Here is a 19,833-nt window from a genome sequence, read left to right on the forward strand (position 1 = left end):
GTGGCTACACTTGAGATGAGTACATGTTTTTTGAAGACAGACCATAACAACTTGGTTTTTACTTCCAAAATACAGTGGCACATTAATTGCTTGATCAGCCAAATGAAACTAAATGTAATTAAGACTAGTGTGGGGTTAATTTGGTCCATAATTATGTTATATAAAGTAAATGAAAATTGTTTCTTTCCTAAATTGCAATTCATTAAAATTACAGATATTAAAATAAGATACTATAAAATTACATGAAGCATGTACACATTAATAGCCATTAGTAATAGCTTGATATTTCTATCTAAGCAACAGTTTATTAGAATGCCAAAAGGTTATATTTGACAACTCACATGACTGATTTTTTTCCTCATCCTTTTTGCTCCTCTAAGAAATTCAGTCTTACTACATATATAACATATGCCATGTCATGTTTAAGCATGTTCAGCATAGAAATTTGAGTTTTATATTTAACAATAATACTTACTGTTCATTGAAATGCTTAAAATAAGGTCGACATCTGTCTCTCTGGAATGAACCACAGCAACCTCAACACTTCTAGGCAAAGCTGGTGCTGAACCTTGCAGCACAATACAGTGTTTTGTTTGGGGCACAAGAAGTTCTTGGTATCAACAAAGTACAGACTTAGATCCTCTTGACTTTAATTTATCTTAGGCATAAAATTAAAGCAAAACCCATGCTTATTTGTTTTGCTGTGCCTTAGTGGCATTCTGCAAGGACCTGAGTACTTTGTATAATTAGAGCCACTAGCAGCGTTAGTGGACACTGACACATACTGAAATCAAAGACAATGGCCAAGGTGTGCAGGTTCTGACTTGTACCTATTATGAGAAGAAATATTCCTAGGTATTTCTATAAAGACTTGCAAACTTCAGCATACCACATTTTGACCACTCTTATGAATTGATTTCGTGCTGTTTCTTTTTCTGAAAATTTTCCTTTCTGGGACAGCAAATATTCAAAACCAGAATCTTAATATCAAACATAAAGAGTTACTGAATCAGCACTTTAGAAAGCATGGCTCCCATGTGATTTTTGAGCTGATAGTGAATAGTGGACACTAGAAATATATATGATATTTTCAGTTCTTGTATACATCAGATAACAAGCTGCAGGCACAATACTCATTTTTCACACACCCAGGATTCTCAGGGAAATCAGTGGATGAATTGAAAATGCAGGATCAGACTTTTTATTAGGTCCTGCTTCTTCAACTCCAGTATGACCAAGTTTATTGTCAAAGACATGAAACGTCTAGCTGCATTGCACAGCTGGGTATCATATTTAACCAGGAGGATTAGGGTGTAATCCTGCGATTTCTGAGCATTCTGAATTTCCTGAGTACTCAGTACTTGCAGAATCACAATCCTGCTATGTTCCTTGAAAAGCTGTGAACAGATACATTTTATTCAAGTGTTCTGTGATTGTTTTCTTATTTACATGAAATACTAAGACATCCTTTGTTAAAGGAAGGAACCACTGCTACAGCAGTGTCTTGGTATATGCCTGTAAGATGATTTTGTAGGTACTGCTTCTAGATTTGCAAGCTTAAGGTAAAATTTCTTTTAAAAATAAACCCCTTCTCTCTAATATTTGTATGAACTCTGACTGAGGATGTTTAGTTGGTAGAATGATGTTATTGTCAGGGGCAGTAAATATATTTGTGTATCAGTCTTAATCATTAATTCCAGTAATTGAGCATTTCATAAAAGTGGTTTATAAACTGATGATAAAAGATCAGCACCCTACAGTGTTGGTTACACCTGTACAAACATTAATATGGTCTTATTTAATAAGCTGACCAATAATAACATTAGGTAGAATATCTTAATGATGGTATCTTTCTTACGGCAAACTAAGGGATAAGTTTTACAATATTTAATTGAGCAAATCTCCCAGTGGCTTCAGTGAAAGTTGTGCTTGATTAAGGATACAGAATTTGGCTTTAATAGTATTTTAGCATTTATGCATGGAAATGTAGGGTGATAACAGTTATTAGCATTCCAGGTAAAGTAGCTCATGCAAATTATTCTGCTATTAAATACTGAGTCACATTGTATTTAATACCCCCAAATAGTTATGTATATTTAACAGGGAAATGACAATAGAAAAAATGGATTTAGTTCAGATGTTGAGCTGCTATGTAAACCAATTATCTATCCTGAGGGAAACAGCTCTGTCTACAACTACTTAGGCTCTAGGGCCTATTACAAATCCTGGAGTGGGCTGTTGTTTCAGTTCTCAAGGGAATCTACCACGTCACACTGGAAATAGTTGACAATAATTAGAAAGCCTGCTTCTGCCAGTATTGCAGACATTTTTAATACCTTTCTAAGCGTTATGGGAGATAATATATAAGGTTTTAGAATTCCAGTCAGGCTAAGGTGAACCATGGAAAGGACAACTACACAATAGCCCCAAACTGGACTGTGACAAGCTAATTATTGTGGCTTCATTATAAAACCTCTTTTTGCATAGGTCACYTGGGAAGTGTAATTAAAAATGCATTATTGGTGTATATTTTTATTGAAGCAATTAAAATAAAAAGCCAAAAAAATAATTATTTGACGAGCAAATAATAATGTTGGTCAACAGTGTTTATCTAAGAAGGAGGGAACATGTTAGTGGTTCATTAGCAGTAAATGTGTTAACTGGAATGCCGTTTGAAAAATGAGCCATAGAACAGCTTTTAAATACTCAGATTAAAGGATTTATAATGTCAAGTTTAACACAGAAATTATAGATAGTATTATATGGCCATGAATAATAGCACCTTTAATCTGACTTAGTAAAATGATTTACTACACATAGTGTGCTTTTCACAATTATAGGGCTGTATATCTGTCTAATATCTAACTCTATATCAGCCATATGGGGGGGATATAAACACACACATATCCACACCTAGGTGGGCTTGCAAGCATAGGTGTAGGGACATGTGTACTCTGTAACACGGCATCTGTTACAGAGAAGCCTTTTACCAAACCTACCGCAACAGTGCAGCACTGAGGGATCCTCCTTTAGCCTCTGTTTAAATTTTTATGTTGCGGAGCCTTAGGGATGCCCAGGAAGCCAGCCGACACGCGAGGTGGCGAGTGCTGGAGTACCCGGGGTGACGTGGGTGGCATTGCCAGGCTGACAGCGTAGCTTTCCCGGACAGCGGTGTRTGGATGCTGCTGCCTAGCAGATCACTGCTGCGCTGATGTAAAGCACCTGTACAACACATACAGTAAAGCCAACTTCTTTCCAGAAACACTGGGTTGATTAAGCACATGCTTGATGGTTATTTTTCATGTGGCGAGGAGGTCTGGTGTGTCCTGAGCACATCCCCTTCGCCGCGCTGCTCAAACTGTCCTTACAGGTCAGATGCAGTGGGACGGATGCTTCTCGGCCAGGCTCCGCTTGTAGCAACTGTGAAGTTGCCTGTGCGTGCACAAAGGACATATTTGAGATTCTCAAAGTCTCTCCTGTACAGAAGCTGTGCGGCATCCCTCGTCACTACTAACCAGAAACGCACATGCAGTTCGGAGTGTGGGTGTACCACGGACTTACGTAGCAGCATAAAGTTGTCTCCTGTTTTGTTGTCTATTCCTCTTCTGGTGACGCCGAAGCCTCTGCTTGCCCTCTGCCTGGTGAAGCACCATGCCGGTATTGCCAGGGAACGCGCTGCAGCCCCTGACACCTCCGGCCTGAGCCCAGGAACTTGGAACCTAAACTCAGGCGGGTATTCCAAAGGCTCTTTTCTCCAGGAATTTGTCCCTGATTTCATCTGTTATTTTCCTGTTGAGTTGCTCCTAAGACCCTTTTGTAACACTTCATACATAGATTTGATCCTGAATATTTTTCACCACCTGTAAACTTTGCCACTCAATACTTAGCCCTTTTCCTGATAATTTATGAATATGTTGAGCAGCACAATCCCAGCATAGATCTCTAGAGGATTCTGCCAGTAATCATCCTTCTCTGTGAAAATTGACCACTTACTGTTCCCCTTTGTTTCCCTTCTTTTCACTGGTTGTTAATCCTGAGGAATACCTCCCCTTTAGCCCATGACTAATCTTCAAGTTTTTGTTTCTCTAAGAGCCTTTGGTGAGGGATTTTGTTGAAAGTCTTTTGAAAATCCAGTCACACTGTATCAACTGATTCAGTGTTATCCACATGCGCACTGATGTGATCTAACAAGTATAAAAGATTTTGGGCGTGACTGCTGTACAAAAGTTAATGTCGACCCTCTTCCCATATGGCTTGCACATCTGTGGGCCTACTAATTTTTTGTTTTTGGTCTCTACCTGTTTACCTGATGCAGAAATGAACTTACAGACCTGCAGTTACTAGGATCATTTGTGAGGACCCACTTTAAAGGTCGATATCCCATTAGCCAAATTTTTTTTCTTTGCCGCTGTGGCTGGTTTAAACCAAACCACAACTACTGTTTGATTTCATATATAAATTCTCAGATGTTTTGGGTGAATTCCATCTGGCCTTGGCAGCTTCTTCTTGTCCCAGTCTACTAACGGTTTCTGAAACTTTATCTATCAGTAAACTCTATTGATAAATTTGCAACAATTCGCCTGTTCCTTGCCTCTACAGATTAGTACTGATTTGTTTTTTAGAGCACAAAAATTACAAATAGCCTTTTTGTGATGGCTTTATCTTTGAGCTCTCTTTTTGCAGTGTGTTTAACGTTTTTCCTCCCCCTCCCTCAATTAAGCTTTCAGTCCTGGTCCACTGTCTGCTTTCCCGGGGCCTGGTGTAACTTTGGGAACGTAGGCGTTACGGTGGCTCTCTGAACAAACACGTGGGCAATTCCATGTTTTCAGAAGAAGGTTCTGTGTGTTGTTTACTACTCATCACAAGGACAGGCTTACGTAGCCCAGGTTTCTTATTTAAAATATTTTACATGGATCCTTCCTTATCATCGTTAATCTCTTTCCTCAGGTACATTTTATCACACCCTAAATATTATGGCCAAATTTTCACAATAGAAAATTTACAAGCAGGTAAATAACTACGAACAAGGTTCCACACTATAAATACAAATGTATTATGCTGTGAGCTTCAGAAGAGCAAGACCTGATCCTTCTCTCATTGAAGTCAAGGAAGTTTGCTGTTGGCTCTCCTTCTTACAATGCAACATTGTTATACCAGGGCACTGAAGCATTCTCATCAATAAAGAAGTGACTTTTCTGTTACTGCATTTGATTTTAAGACTTTTTCAACAGTAACAAAGTATATCTAATGGTTATATCCTTTCTAAAAATAATCTCTTCCAGACATTCTCTCCCTCTTTCTCTCTCTACTTTATATATATATATGTATGCATGCATGTATGTATGTACTGAAACCAAAGATGAGTTTCTACACTTTTTTATAAATTTCATTCCTAACAAGAGAGCAGAACTTATGCCCCAATTTGAAAAAATGTCTAAACCTGAAAACAAACACACGTAAACTTCTGTTGCTGGTCAGACCAAAACCCTAAGGGTTGCATTCTGTATTCAATTACACAAGTGTTACTCCCCTTGGAATCAGGACTGGAGGGCAGAATTCAGCCTGAAATGGTAAACAAGAAAAATTTGAACTGAGCTTGTGGTTTCCTTAATGCACTAGTATGTACCGAGGTAGTGTTAAATATAAGGTCCTTATTTGGGAAAAAGGGAAAGAATAAAGAATCATTAAGCAATTGAGGAAAGATTTCTCCAGGATAAAATTTTCCATCTCCATGCTTTGGCACAAAAGTGTGTGTTAAAGTGCAGAAACTTTTGTTTTGAGGCTCCCAAACTGGGCTTGTTTTGACTTTTCCCTCTCCACTGTGCCGGGGTGTGTGTCTCAGCCGTGCTTCACTGCAACTGTGCATCTCGTTCTGGTTACCAGCTCCTTTGCCCTCTTCTCATACCATCCTCAGACTTGCTCCCTGCTAGACACCCAGGAGAAGTGGGACAGCAATCGGCAGTGCTCTTCTTTTACTTGTAATTGTTTCACAGCACAAATGAAGGTTGCTTGTGCTTTCCTGGTGGAAACTGGCTTTTACTGGCAACCTTCTGAAAGCTTTTTTTTCTTTCTCACACAGCAGCCTCTTTATGCTCTAACTGCAGCTTGTCAGCCAAGAGACTGCTTTACTTTTTGGGGAAGGACAGCACATTCTTGAGTATGGCAGAAATTTGAGCAGAGGGAGCACACAAAATACAGGTGTGCAGGGAAGGTTTAAACTTTCCCAGTGCACCAAGCTGTCATTCTGCTCTCTGCATTTCTCCACAGCTCAGGAAGTTTTCCTGGTTAAATGAGCCACACCAGTCTACAGGAGGCATCTACTGCTCTTCCCTCTCCAGCAGCTTAATGTGGGTCACAGCTCCGTGTTGGACAGAGGGGCCAAAGCTGAAGACTGAAGAATGTTATGTTTCAAAGAGTTACATGTATAGCTAAGGTGCAATTTAAAATAAAGCGGAAATTATTTGGAAAGCAGAGCCTAAGACAAGGCTGACATTCATTTGGTTGCAGCAGAGGATGCTGTACAGACAGTGACCAGTTTAGTACATGAGTGGTCTTCCTGTCTCGCAGAATAGAGCCATTGTAGCRAGCAGCAGTCACTCACAGTCTAACAAAGGGCAGTGTGGTTGTGCAAGCCCAGAAAAGGCAGTGGTAGGAAGAATGGGAGTTTACTTGAGAAGGCTGTGCAAAGCACCTACTTCATATTAGTGCCGAAAGAGTCAGTGCTTCAGAAGTAGTTTCTTATGAATTGCAGTGTAATGTATTTTTCAATCTTTTATCATCTCACATATGAACAGACGCAACTGATGAATGATTTTCAGAAAAGAATGTGATCTGAGCTTACTGTCTGAAGCTTAGCAGGGATGTTAACAATTTTCGAGTACATTCATGAAAATTATTACTTCAGCTTGTCTAAGTTCACGTTCAGCATAGCGGTACACTATTTTTAAAACAGCCATCTCTGATAGGACTGAGATGTCCTATAGGCACAACGTGTCTCCCATAGCAGAAGCTTGGGAGACTCTGCAACATGATAGCTGGCCACTTTATTTGGGCTTAGGATCCCTCAGAGAAAACACCATCCTCTTCCTTGGTGAAACTGTGACCTACTGGCCCAAATATCTCATCTGATCTCAGCTGCTATGATATCTTAGAAATAAATACGACTTGTGTTAGCCATGCAGTGATCCTAATCTTTGAAATCTTTATACATCCAGCTTCATTCTGACATTAGAGAAGGTCTGGTAACCATGCAAAAAATGTTAGCTATCTCTAAAATGTGATAAAACTATAATAAATGTAGAAATTGATGAAATGAGGAGCAAATGATTATGGACATTGTTAGGCAATGCACAAGTTCAGGGAAGATGAACTTTTCCTTTTCAAAAGTTCTGAAAGTATCCCTAAAAAATTAACTGGCAGCAAGCATGAACAGGCTGTAGTTCTGAGAGTTTTTTTCTTGGAAATAACTGGAAATAACAGTGCTTGAAATGAGAGGTAAATACTAAACTGTAAGGCAAGGGTTAATTTTTCTTTTCTTAGGAAAGTAGTAAAGGCTGACTCTTTCCATTCTGCATTATATGTGGCATTATTCATGGCAGCTGCAACCTATTTCTAATCCTAAATTCTGATAGTTTATTGCTTTTGCGGGAGAAGAAGCATTTGGTCCTTGCTCTAGAATTCCAGGTGTCTGAGAGATTTGCAAGAGCTGTGAAAAAGTGGAAAGTGATGCAAAGAATATGCCATTTCTGGAAATATCATTTTGATTTTGGTCCTGAGGGAAGAGGAATGGATGGTTAAGGTCATCTGCTGAACTGGCATTTCAGTGCTTGGGTAAGCAGAGAGTCGAGCAGACAGACTTTTCAGAGTCATGGGTTAAATTACTGCTTTGAAGCGTGGCACCACCATATAACTTACAGGTCTAAGAACATGCGTAGTTCTCTCCAGTCTACCTACACTTGCAGTTTTTATTCTCAGTTATTTTGTATCACATTGCTGACCCTGGAGACAATGAACAACTTTGTCCAGTTTTAAAACTTCCTGCAGTTGCTTGGGAATGTGCAATGGGATCTACATCGGAAGCAGAGTTGTAGGCAGAGTCTTCAAACTCCTGAATAAATCAGATGGTCGGTACTATGGCAGCAGTCCACTAGACTGCAAGGGGTGAAGTCACAGCTTATCTATTCTCATCTCCTCCTTTTCCACATAAAACAAGTCACAGAACTTCCCTGAATTAATTTCTGCTTCTAGTCTTACAGCTATGGTTGAACTGAATATATCTTTTAGAGAAACAACTGTTCTTAATATTTTCTGGTAATATAAAGTCCAGCGCAGTCCTTGCTTGCTAGTCCACAGTACCTAATTAACTACATTGTTAAACGTATAAGTCTGTGTCTAGTCTGAATTTTTCTCACTTCTGTTACCAGTCATTGGATCTTATCATATCTTTCTGCTAGATGTTTCCTGCTATGTTTTCCATAGTATTCTTCCCCATGCAGATAAATACAGATTTGTGAAAATCTGCTCTTTTGACCTTCTCTTTGATAAGTTCAGTGTTACCTCTACTRCCTTGGTAGCAATGCCCAGATTCAKATTTGATCAAGTAGCTCAAGCCAGGTTGGCGGTTCTGTACTATAGGCCCTTCCTTGCCTCTGATTCACATCATTTAACTTCATACCTCTTTATGATAGAAACAAATGCAAGCTTGCCAGCGATCCCACGGGCCTTTCTCACACCAGGGATGTTTGCCCAGATACAGACCTTGTATATAGATGTGCTTCTGAAGACAAGGAGGAAATATCTATGCTGTTCATTCCTAGATATGTGCATAAAATACAGTAAGCCCAGACTCTAATTACTGAGACAAATTTATTAGCAAGGTGACAAATGGCAACTTTTTATATGCACCTACATCTTGGGCTTATTCTTCTGCAACATTTGTCCCAGGAATTTCGAGAGGAGCTTCTTCCCTACAAGACCTGAGACCTCAGGATCTCAGAGTGGGGCAGGAGTCTGGGCTCGGTGTATGTGAGCTAGGTATTGCCCAAGTCTGCTGCTCAGTCTGCAGGAAAAGAGGTGTGGCCAGCAGAAAAAGAGAGGAAGAGGTAATGTGTTTTTGGTGCATGTAAAAAAGCTTCAGTGCCTCTTCCTTGGACCTGAGACAGGCCCGAAGAAGTTGCAGTTACACAGTCAGTAGTGGTGATGCTCAAAAACATCGGCTTTTCTAAACCTCCCCAAGAAGAAGTTTTTTCCATTAGAAAAAGTAGTTGCTTCACTCCAGACTAGACACAGAGAGTGAGCCAACAGGAATGTGGTGTAGAGGATCAGGATTCTGGCTTCAAGTGTGAACCAACCAAGTTAATATGATAACATAGCTTTACCACCAGCATTTTCCATTACATTCATGTTTACCAGCTGTTCAGTCTTTCTCCTAGCTCTTTTCTAAACCCTCTCTCATTTTTTTCAATGGCTTCCTTAAAGCGTGGACAGCAGTGCTGGATTCCAATAGCAGGTGCTCTAATATCAAGGCAATATAACCTTCATCTATTTTCCTTTTTATATRTTGAAGCTTCTTTCTACTCATAGTAACCACACTGTCAAATAAACAACTCATGTTCAGCCAAGTGTCTGCCATGAACATTATTTCTTCTTTTTCAGAGATACTGCCTTAGAACTGTACAATCGGGAATTCCCTCATTCTAAATATGGCCTATATTTTCTTCTAGATAAACAGTCTTTCATTGTTGGCATTGAAACACATATTGTTTGACTCTGCCAGCTCACTGTACAGCACAGATCACTTTATATAAATCTCCTGCTTTTCTCTTTATTTATCACTTCTCAGTTTTTATGAAGTCTTTAGCAGAAATTATATCTCTATGTTTTCTATAGGTTATTGATAAAAAATATGACAATGTGGAAAAAAAATTAATCCCAGTTAGATCCTTCTACAAATACACCTGCTCAGTGATAATCTACCACTTAGAATTAGACCTCAAGAACCATCAGCTGATTTTTAACTTATATAATATGTAACACACTTATTTTATGTTGTTCTAAATCCCTAAGTAAAATGTTGTTCAAAAAAGCAAATCAAATGCCCCATAGACCCTCTTGCATCAACAATATTGTTTTTATCAACCAAATTTCTGTTTTCATCAAGTTAGTTTGATAAGCCCTGTTTGACATAAACTGAAGTTGATCAGCATTCATTAAATCTCTTGTTTAATTTTTCACAAGAGGAGGTTCACTGCATTACCGCTTGGTATAAGCAGGACTGTAACTTACAGTATTTTTGTGTATGACTGTTTTCTTCATAATAATGGAAAGGTTTATTAGCACTTTGCAGATTCTGAGCAAGGAATTATTGGTGATTTCAGATCTTCTGTAATCAGGCAGAGAACAAGCTTCTATGTGATCTGGTATTTTGCTATATATATATATATAAATATAAAAATAAATATATAAGATGTATATATGCATATATGCCATATATGCCATTTGATATATAGAATTATATGGTCTCATTGTTAAATACTTTTTAATAACCCCACCTGGAGAGGACTTTGAGGTTTGTGTGGCTACTGCCAGTATAGAAATGTAGTATATCTTTTATATACAGTAGCTGCATTCCTTACCTTTGCTGAGGTCTCCTTAATGGCTTGAAGGCTGAACACTTAAGGTTGAAATCCTGCAGCATTTATTTAGAAACCATGGGAAATATTCAGAATTTTTATGCATTTATTTGTACATCGCTGTGCTAAGCGAATCAAACTGTGGCCTTTGTTTCCTTCAAGAATAGCATGGTAATAAGTTAATGAAAAGCAGGATGGAGAAGGATGTGAAGGAATATTAATGATAGCTATGTATTTGCATGTACAGAATATTTATGTATTGCAATAATACTTAAAGTGATGCATATTACTGGAATGTGTATCACTTTCCATATGAATCCGTAATGTAAGCATATACATATGGATAGGGTGTGTGCATATGTGTAAGAGAGAGCAAGCGAGCAGTGGGTATAGCCGAAGTAGACCACAGAGCAAAGCTGAGGTCCCTGGGACCAGGCAGCATATGGCAGGACCACGGGAGCCAGGCAGCTCTGGGGTGGTGACACTGCGTCATTTTTGCTAGGGAGCTGGAAGGATGGTAACTCTCAGGTGAGGGTCTCAGGGCAGGCGAGGGAAAGGTGGTTGATGCAAAGACGTCTGCAACACTCCCTCCTCATCTCCTGATCCCTCACTGTCCGCAAATGCCTGACCTCAGCAGCTGAGAAACGCTGAGATAACACCTTGCGGTGCCGCTATTTCCCCCCACCCCTCCACTCCTATTTCTAGCTCTTGCTGTGTGTTTTCATTCTACCTTTTAATAGCACTGGGAAGCAGCTTTTAGCAGTGGCCACAGCGTATTGCTGACTGTAGACACCACACCTGTTTGCCCAGTCCCAAGTTTCTCCAGCCACCTGCTGTGGTTTGGGCTGATGCAGCGGGACAGAAACTGCACCACACTCAGCAAATCAGACTCCACCACCTCAGTTAGACCCTCAGTTAAGCTATCAGAGTTCAAGCCATGGCTAATAATAACTATGCTTTCAACTACTTATTTTTCCCATTACATGTGTCTTTCATATCTTGTCACTGAGTCAAATTTAACACAGGTTGGGAGAAGCCAATGTCATTAATATCTGATGTAGCCCTGTGTGAAAATAATAGATTCATGGTGCTATGACTAGAGGGGTCTACTGTATATCTTTAACTCTGACCTTCTGGAGGAGGTCAGTATAACCTGATATACTACAGGTACATCAGAAGCCACTAAACTCTACACAGTTACCCCTGTAGTAAACCCAATAATCTATGCTCAACTAAAGTAACTTCCTTAAAAGTATCCAGTTTTGATCTGAAGATACTAAGATCTGTCATTACTTGGAGGACAGCAATGGATGTATTTTAGACGTAGTTTCTTGCTCATTTGAATGTGTCTGGCTTCAGCTTGCAGTCACAAGGTCTTGTTCAGTCTGTCTTTGCTAAATTAAAGAGCTCTTTAGTGTCTGGTTTTCTCCCTGTAATCAAATTTGTCACCTCAAACTATTGCATCCAGAACAAAATCCATCAATAGTGGAAGGAAATGATCCACCCCTTTGCTGCCAGTCTCGTCAGAGAACCAAAGATAAAATGAACATGGAGATTGAAATGATAAAACCTGTGCTGTGTGCAGATTTCTGCTGTGAGGTGCAGGCTGGTGTCCTGTTCCAGGACAGCTTGCAACACCACTGGCGTGCTCAAAATCATGGGTGCCCAAACAGAGCACTGCACTGCCCAGGGCAGGCAGCCCAGGAGCTCCAATATGCACAAAAAACATATCCGTATTGTGTAAAATAATTCAGCTGCATCTCCTATTGCTGGTGTGATTTTAATTGCATGGAAAAACATGGGAGTATTTCTAGAAGCAAAAGATAGTTGGGATCACCTTCCTCCTTATGTTCAGTTTATAAATTCGTTCACTTTCAAGATGAAGTGCTTATTATGGAATCCCAGCTAACAAGTCCAAGAACTGACTTTGCAATCAAATGAACCTGTAGAGTTAATTCACTTTAAAAATCTTTATTTATTTTTTTTCCAAAATTTTCCAAAATTGTCCTAACTCCTAGCAAAGACCTTAAAAAGTGCCATCCTGTATTTTCTCAAGGGAAACGGATTTCGAACCCTTTCCCAAAGGTAGCAAAGGAATCCCTGTTATTTGCCTTATTTAAACCAGTCTGGACAAAGCACTTCAGAACATACTGCARAGAATAATCCTGTCTGTTCACGAGGAAGACTAGAGCATATAGCTGAGCTCTTGCTTTTATAGTTTTTTAATACCCCCATGAGGTCACACAGTTTTACGAAACACCTCTCATATTGTAAATCAGAGAGGGGAAAAAAAAAAAAACACCCAACGACAGAAATGCAGTTTGTCATAGACGTCTTGATAAGCAGGAGCTGGCTGTTGCACGTGAATACCCAGCGCTGGAAGGTCCTGGCGACCTGGGCAGCCCCCAYGGCAGTGGCACTGGCCCAGCCCCATGGCAGCATCGCCTATGCAATGCGCGGAGCCGTGTGGGAGCACCGTGGGAGTGGGGTGGCCATGCCCACCTCACCGTGGAAACTGCCTCGCTGCACACCGCTGCATCGCCGCATGCGTGGGAAGGCCAAGGGCTGAGCTGATGAGAAATTTCATATTTTATGGCTTGTGTTTGTTCACGGCTTGGCTAGGCTGACAGTAATATTCACCACCACTGACACACAATAAATACATTATATATATATATGCATGTATGTATGTATGTATGTATGCACTAATATGTGTGTATACATAATGTTTCCATACAATAAGTACCATACAAACTGTTAAATGCACTAATACTACATAGAAGATGTAATACTGCATCTTTCAAGCCTTTTATTTCATCGCCACAGCTGTTTGGAAAATGAGCTTTTTCCCTCTGGTTTCAGAACTTTTCATAATCCAATCTGGGAATCTGCTTGCAGCAGAGCTGGGTTTTGTTAATCTGACTGCTTGGCAAGGAAAATAAACCCCCAGAAACTACTAAGTCACTTTTGGTCTTTGTTGTACAATAAGAGCTTGTTAAAAATGAAAATTGTCCTGCTGAGAAACGCAGAGCGAAAGGCATAAAGAGTGCACAGCGCCTCAGCGCAGGCTGGGCTGAGCCTGTGCACCACGGTGCGAGCGGCTTGCTAACGCAGAAGGAGGAGCACTCCCTCCCACGGGAGCAAATTCAGACTCAGAAACCTTCCCGGGCCCCCAAAGGAGTTTACTCCGCAATAGGACTGCACATGGCATCGCTTGCATCTCCCTGTCTTCTCAGCGATTGCACCCTGTCAGCTCCCCAGGCAGGGCCAGCTCCTGTCTTTCTCCTACCTGATGGGGTTTCAAACTCCCGCGCAAGTGCAAAACTTGCTGACACATTAGGCAGGATTGCAGTTGGTCTTGAGAAACATGTCTCTCAAATACAAAAATAGACATTGCAGGTAGGTAGGGAAACCAAGGGAAGACAGCAAGCTGAAGAAAGAAAACCCACATACCAGCAGTGATAAATGATTATGTATCTCCATTCACCAACTGGATTTACTTTTCTTCTTCTTATGAAAAAAAGCCCTGTTGAGGGTAGCTTTCAAGCCCAACTACACAGAGCCTGAAAAGCAGTAGCAGGAAGTATCATATTCTGCCTTTCTGTTGATTCCTGGGTGGGTTTCTCTTTGCTGTTTGCAGACAAGAGTTCGCTTTCCACGTAGTACAGCTCTTTTGGCAGTAGAGGGCAGTTAGAATATGGACAAAACATAAAGAAATTCCTTTTGAAACTTCCCTCAGAAAGCTTTTGTTTGGCTATATGAAAGCCTCAATGCTTTCAAATGTTCTCTAGTTTAAAATAAGGAGATTTTTAACAATGTTTCCTTTTGTGGATTAGTTAATATCTCTGCTTAAAAAAGTTAAAAGTTAATTTTACTTTCTGTTTGAGTAAGATTTTAGTATTGCATGTAGTCTTTTTAGGTTTATGTTTTTTGTCCAGTGTGCTATCAAGAAAGCAACAATATTTTATTATTATGCTGAAACTAGGAGTAAAGGAAATCATTTTTTCCTTAGAAAATAGTGGAAAAAATTTTAATAATGTTTTAGGTTATTCTGAGGTCAAGTGAACCCAATCCAAAAGAGGGAAACTCAATTATACAAGTACAGAAGAAAGATGCTGCAATGAAAACCAACAAAGCACAAAAATGTCTCCACTACTACATTTTGATTCCTCTAGGACAAATATGGCACTTTTGGGAGGATTCATAGGAGGACTAATTCTTCAGGATGCTAAGCACACCGATCTCCCCTGAGGTGCCTGGAAAGATTCAGGACCTCAGGGGATGTGGGGTTGTCGCCGATGTCCGAACAGGAACGTGACCGTTCTGCTTGCAGCCAGATGATGCGTTTCAATTACTCCCATTGATAAATTTTGCTGTGAAGTGAAGGAGACTGGACTTCACACCTGTACAAACTTCACTGGTAATCCTATAAGCTTAACCTCATATGCATTTCCTTAAAAGTGGCATTACTCGTATGAGATTACTTATTTCAGGGTCAGGCTTGCATGGAACATTTTTTGTCATTTATTGAACTGAGTATTTGCAACAATAATTTGCTAAATATGAGAAAACATTGAGAGTTGGCACTGTGAAAGAGGACTAAATAGGCAGAAATCTTCTCCTCCTGTAGCTATTTGAAGGTGTTGAATCAGGTCCATAAGTAGAATAAACTGATGTAGCTCCAGTGACTGAAGTGAAACTCTGCTTATTTAGAGCAACTGAAGAACTGGTAAATTGTCTGTCAAAACACAGGAGCTGAACATTGTGGGTGGGTTCTGGTTATATTAAACTACTGCCAGTGTTCACAGAGCTTTAAGAACAGGGCAAGGAAAGGACCTTCTTTTCTAAACCTTCTTTCATATATAGTAACACAACATTTAAGTGGCTCATTATTTTTGTTCGGCTTGATTTGCAGTATTACTTGCAGTACTTCCACAATGTGTACAAAATCAACAGATTAATATTTTTGAAAGCTGGATGCACTGATTTGCATGAAACATGTACACCAGCAGACAACTTGACTTAGCAAGGCCAGACATRCAGCCAGCAGCCAACTTTTTTTCACTCAGCTTCTGAAATTGTTCTAATGAGACACCTTTAGCAAGTTTCAGTAGTTATGGTGTCTCTATCCCCTAAAATCTTGCTCAACCTCTGCTGAAGTACCCATAAGACTTCTGCAGAGACAGTGGTAAACAGATCTTCATCAGTACAGCCACACCACACCACAGCTAACCTTTAACATACCCCTTCTGTAAGCTGATATTAGCAATATCGTTTACCTGAATGCAAGATTTGCACTCTCCTACCGTTGTAGCTATCAAGAAAACAGATTAATAGGAGAAAGATTAAAGAAATGGTGGACTACCAGCAGGAGAAGGATCTGTCAAGAAGACCGAAGCCTTGGTTGCTTGCTGTTCAATTTTGGTGAAAGGGGTAAGAGGTGGTGGAAAGTCTGCTACATCTGTTGTTGCAAAAGCTGCAGCCATTACCTGTTTACACACTATGTTTGCAATTCCTTCCTACAGTGCTCTCATATCTCAGGCAACAGATGCCCCTTCCTTCTACCATATTGTTTCCACCAAAAATTTAGCAACCGCTTTCTTGTCCTTTCCCACTTCTGTACATCTTCTGAATCAAAGACACTGAATGAAGTAGAAGGAATTATCATTAATCCAAAAATAACCAAGTGCCTCTTTTCCTCTGCATCTTCCAAGATAATGGAACATGTTAATTATCAAARAACTTCCCATTCGAAAACTAGAACAACACAAGAAAACAACCACTGGAAAGGAAGGAAGTGACTTTCATTAAGCAACTATCAAATCTGTACAGTGGTTTGCAAAGGTTCCCCCAGATGCTTATTCATCCTCCCTGTGCTGGGAGTCTGAATGCTGCTTATCACATGGTTAAGAGTCAACTCATAAAAACATGTCTCAGCAATTGGAATTTACCCTTTGACCTGCCCCCCCCCCCAGCTTGGGTCCCCCTGCTGTGATGCACAAGCTTTGTCTTCACCAAACAGATCACTGTTGCACTGGTGAAAACTGCTTTTTTGCACAAGTTCAAAAACTCAGCAAACAGAAAGGACGAAAGCATATAAATATATATATATATATATATAAAATTTTTATGTTGTCCCCTTACTGCACCCAGAGAAACATCAGAATTCTCTGGGTTTTGCCATTTCACATGCAAATATTTTTGTGCAGTGCTGCACCCAGCCAAAACTGTGGTCGGAGCAGTGAATTATTCAGTATGCTGAAAATTTTTTTTCCCTTTAAACACTTTCTTTGCACTGTGCAAAGGCATGTATATGTGCATGTGGGGCTAGGAATAGGTATCACCCTGCTCCTGTTCTTTAAACTTGTGTGTGTGGGGGGGTGTCACTGTTGAGGAACAGCACATCTGCTTATGCTGGTTATTTGATGACATATGRTAATAGCTGCAGTGTTATAGCTGGATGTGACACACCACAGCAAGTTAAGCAAAATAAACCTGCTAGCCTTTCTCCCACCCCTACGTTAAAAAAAAAAAAAAAAGTGTTTTTCTTTTGTACAGTGAAGAACCATTATTAGCTGTGGAAAAAAGATACAGTTSAGTGTTTCGAGTGGTAGGTTTCTGTGTACATGTGTGTATGTGTATAAAAACCAACCATACAGGCAGTTCTGCATTGGTAAATAGGGCACTTTATACACACACAAAAACACGTATGCATACACGCGCGCATTCAACAACATCCAACCAGCTTTTAAGTAAAAATAATACCCTCAGACGAGAAGCTGAGCCCAGTGTTAATCTATCAGGCATGCAAGTACAGTCTGTGGTGCAATCTGAGGATAACTCTACTGCACAATTATGAGATTATATCCTCTTTAGAGGGTATAATTATGCCTCCTCTATATATCTTATTTAGAAGGCATAATGCCTCTCCCCTTAAAATGAAAAAACTAGTACATAGAGATGCAGTGATTTCTGCTTCTGTTGCACAAAAGAATGTAGACTCCAGAAAGCTTTTGCATGCAGGATCTTTGGGCTTCAAGGAACAATGCTGGACTCCTGATACATACTGGAAAAAATAAAATAAATAAGTCACAACCTTTGTGTCTTTTGGTGATAGGAAGCTGCGTCTTGGAAGACTTTCTCCAAATTCACTTTCACAGATGTCTTAGTAATGACTGTTTGACAGCTTAAATTAAACATGCCAGTCAGTAGCATCAGGATTTTTCCTTGCCATGATAAAACTGAAGGCATCTTTAAAGCAAAACTCCTCTTTGTGTTTAACACCATTAGCTACCAACAATAAATGGGTCCAGGTGTTGCAGACTCAGGAGTTACAGAAGAGGTGGTAATAAGGCAGTGGCACATTTTATCCAGAAGGCGATAGATAATTTAGCTTTTTGTTTCCCATTTTGTCGCGCTATTCAATCTTTCCTAGCTCAGATCAAACGATTGCTCATTTTAGGTGATACTGCCTATTGTTACTGTCCAGTATGTGTGATGACCACTTAATAATATGCACCGTCATAAGGCATAAGGTCCTTTTTAGTTTGTTTTCAAAGATGATAAGGAGTCTCATAGCTGTACTCTTTTTCATAGAGCTGAGGTTGCTGCAAACCTAAAGATAAATCTGCAAATCTATGTGGCTATTCTTTATCATTGTCACTAGCTTAGTGGTGGTCTGCCATTTTTCTTGAAAGCCGGGCACCAACTGCTGGCCAGAAGTATTTTTCACTGAATTCTTTGTACTTTAAATAAACTACTGCTTCAAGAACTGCCAAGTGTTCCTCATTCATCTTCAGGACACAGAGCTTCATGTATATCTTTGCAAGCCTTGACTCTGTGAAATGTTTGTCTCATCTCTCTGCCATCTATAGCAGTCTTTGAACTCACTTCAGGTTTATTGATGGCCTTGACTAAATTAATGCAGATGTAACTTTTTTTAAAAGGTTTACACTATGTCTAATCATATGCAAAATAAATCTTCATTTAAAGAAACTCATCGTATATTCTTCTTCTCTTGTTCTAAAAGGTCTTTCTGGACTTATTCAGTAAATGTTGCTGAAAGTGTGGGGAGGGGGAAATTGTTGTTTTCTTTGGCATTTCTCATCTTAAAGTGGTAGAAGAATATGCATCTGCTTTTCCCTGTGGAGGAAGAGATAATGTGATAACCTTCTGATTATATACATAAGCGGAAGCTGATCAGCTTCTCTTGTGGTTCGTTTTTAAGGGCAAGTTCCAGTTGGATTGTGCTAATGCACATATTCATGAATCTCTCCAAACAGGATTCACTGCTCTCCAGGGAACTGTTGAAGTATGCATCATTGTTTCAATGAAGTATCTTCATTATAAAACATAGGGACTATAAAAGGTGAATACCATTTGCCTCGGCCTAATATAATCTCTAGTTTGACTTTCTTCCACTATAGTGATTTTTAACAGAATCAGAGAGAATGAAATGACAGAATTTCAAATGAAATATTACATGAAATTAGATACACGTGCCTTGATAAGGGGAGTATTTTATTTTCCGTTGTTTTATTAAAATAGGGAAAAATTAGTATCAGTGAAATAAAAAAAAATCTTTAAGATCACGTATCCAATTCAGAGCAGCTCAGTGGGGATTTCTGATATCTGGAGGTACATAGTTTACTACGTAACTGCATTAAAATAAAGTGGGACTGATAGACTGCAGTGCTGAGTAAAGTAAACACCTTTAAGGTTCAGGAAAGAAGGCAGATGATGGGTTCTGTACTGAAATCAATCACAAAAAGCATTTTGCTTATCACAAAGAATGGGATGACATAAATGTCTCTCTAGACTTTTAATTATTAGTCAGGCTTCATGTTATTTCACTCTATAATTACTTTACAGGGTCCAACACTTTTATGTATCATAACATGCATATTGTGAACAGCAGTTAACATTGCATTTAAATGCAGTGGGAAACAAAAGAATGTTACAGTATTATCTGAAGAGGCTTCTTAAGGCAGGGAGCATTATGGTGAAGAAGCACAATTACTTTGCTGCAAACAAAAGTTTTATACAGATACTGTAGATATCTAAATATATTTATATAATGGATAGATAGATGGGTAGATATTTGTTTATATATATAAATATAGAAATGTGGGGGGGGGTTGAGACTGCAGTGTAAGTTTCACAGCAGAATAGTTTTTATGTAGCTTGCAGCAAAAGGTAATGT

The sequence above is a fragment of the Apteryx rowi genome, unplaced genomic scaffold (assembly GCF_003343035.1).
Source record: "Apteryx rowi isolate R43461 unplaced genomic scaffold, aptRow1 scaffold_121, whole genome shotgun sequence".
Lineage (NCBI taxonomy): Eukaryota > Metazoa > Chordata > Aves > Apterygiformes > Apterygidae > Apteryx > Apteryx rowi.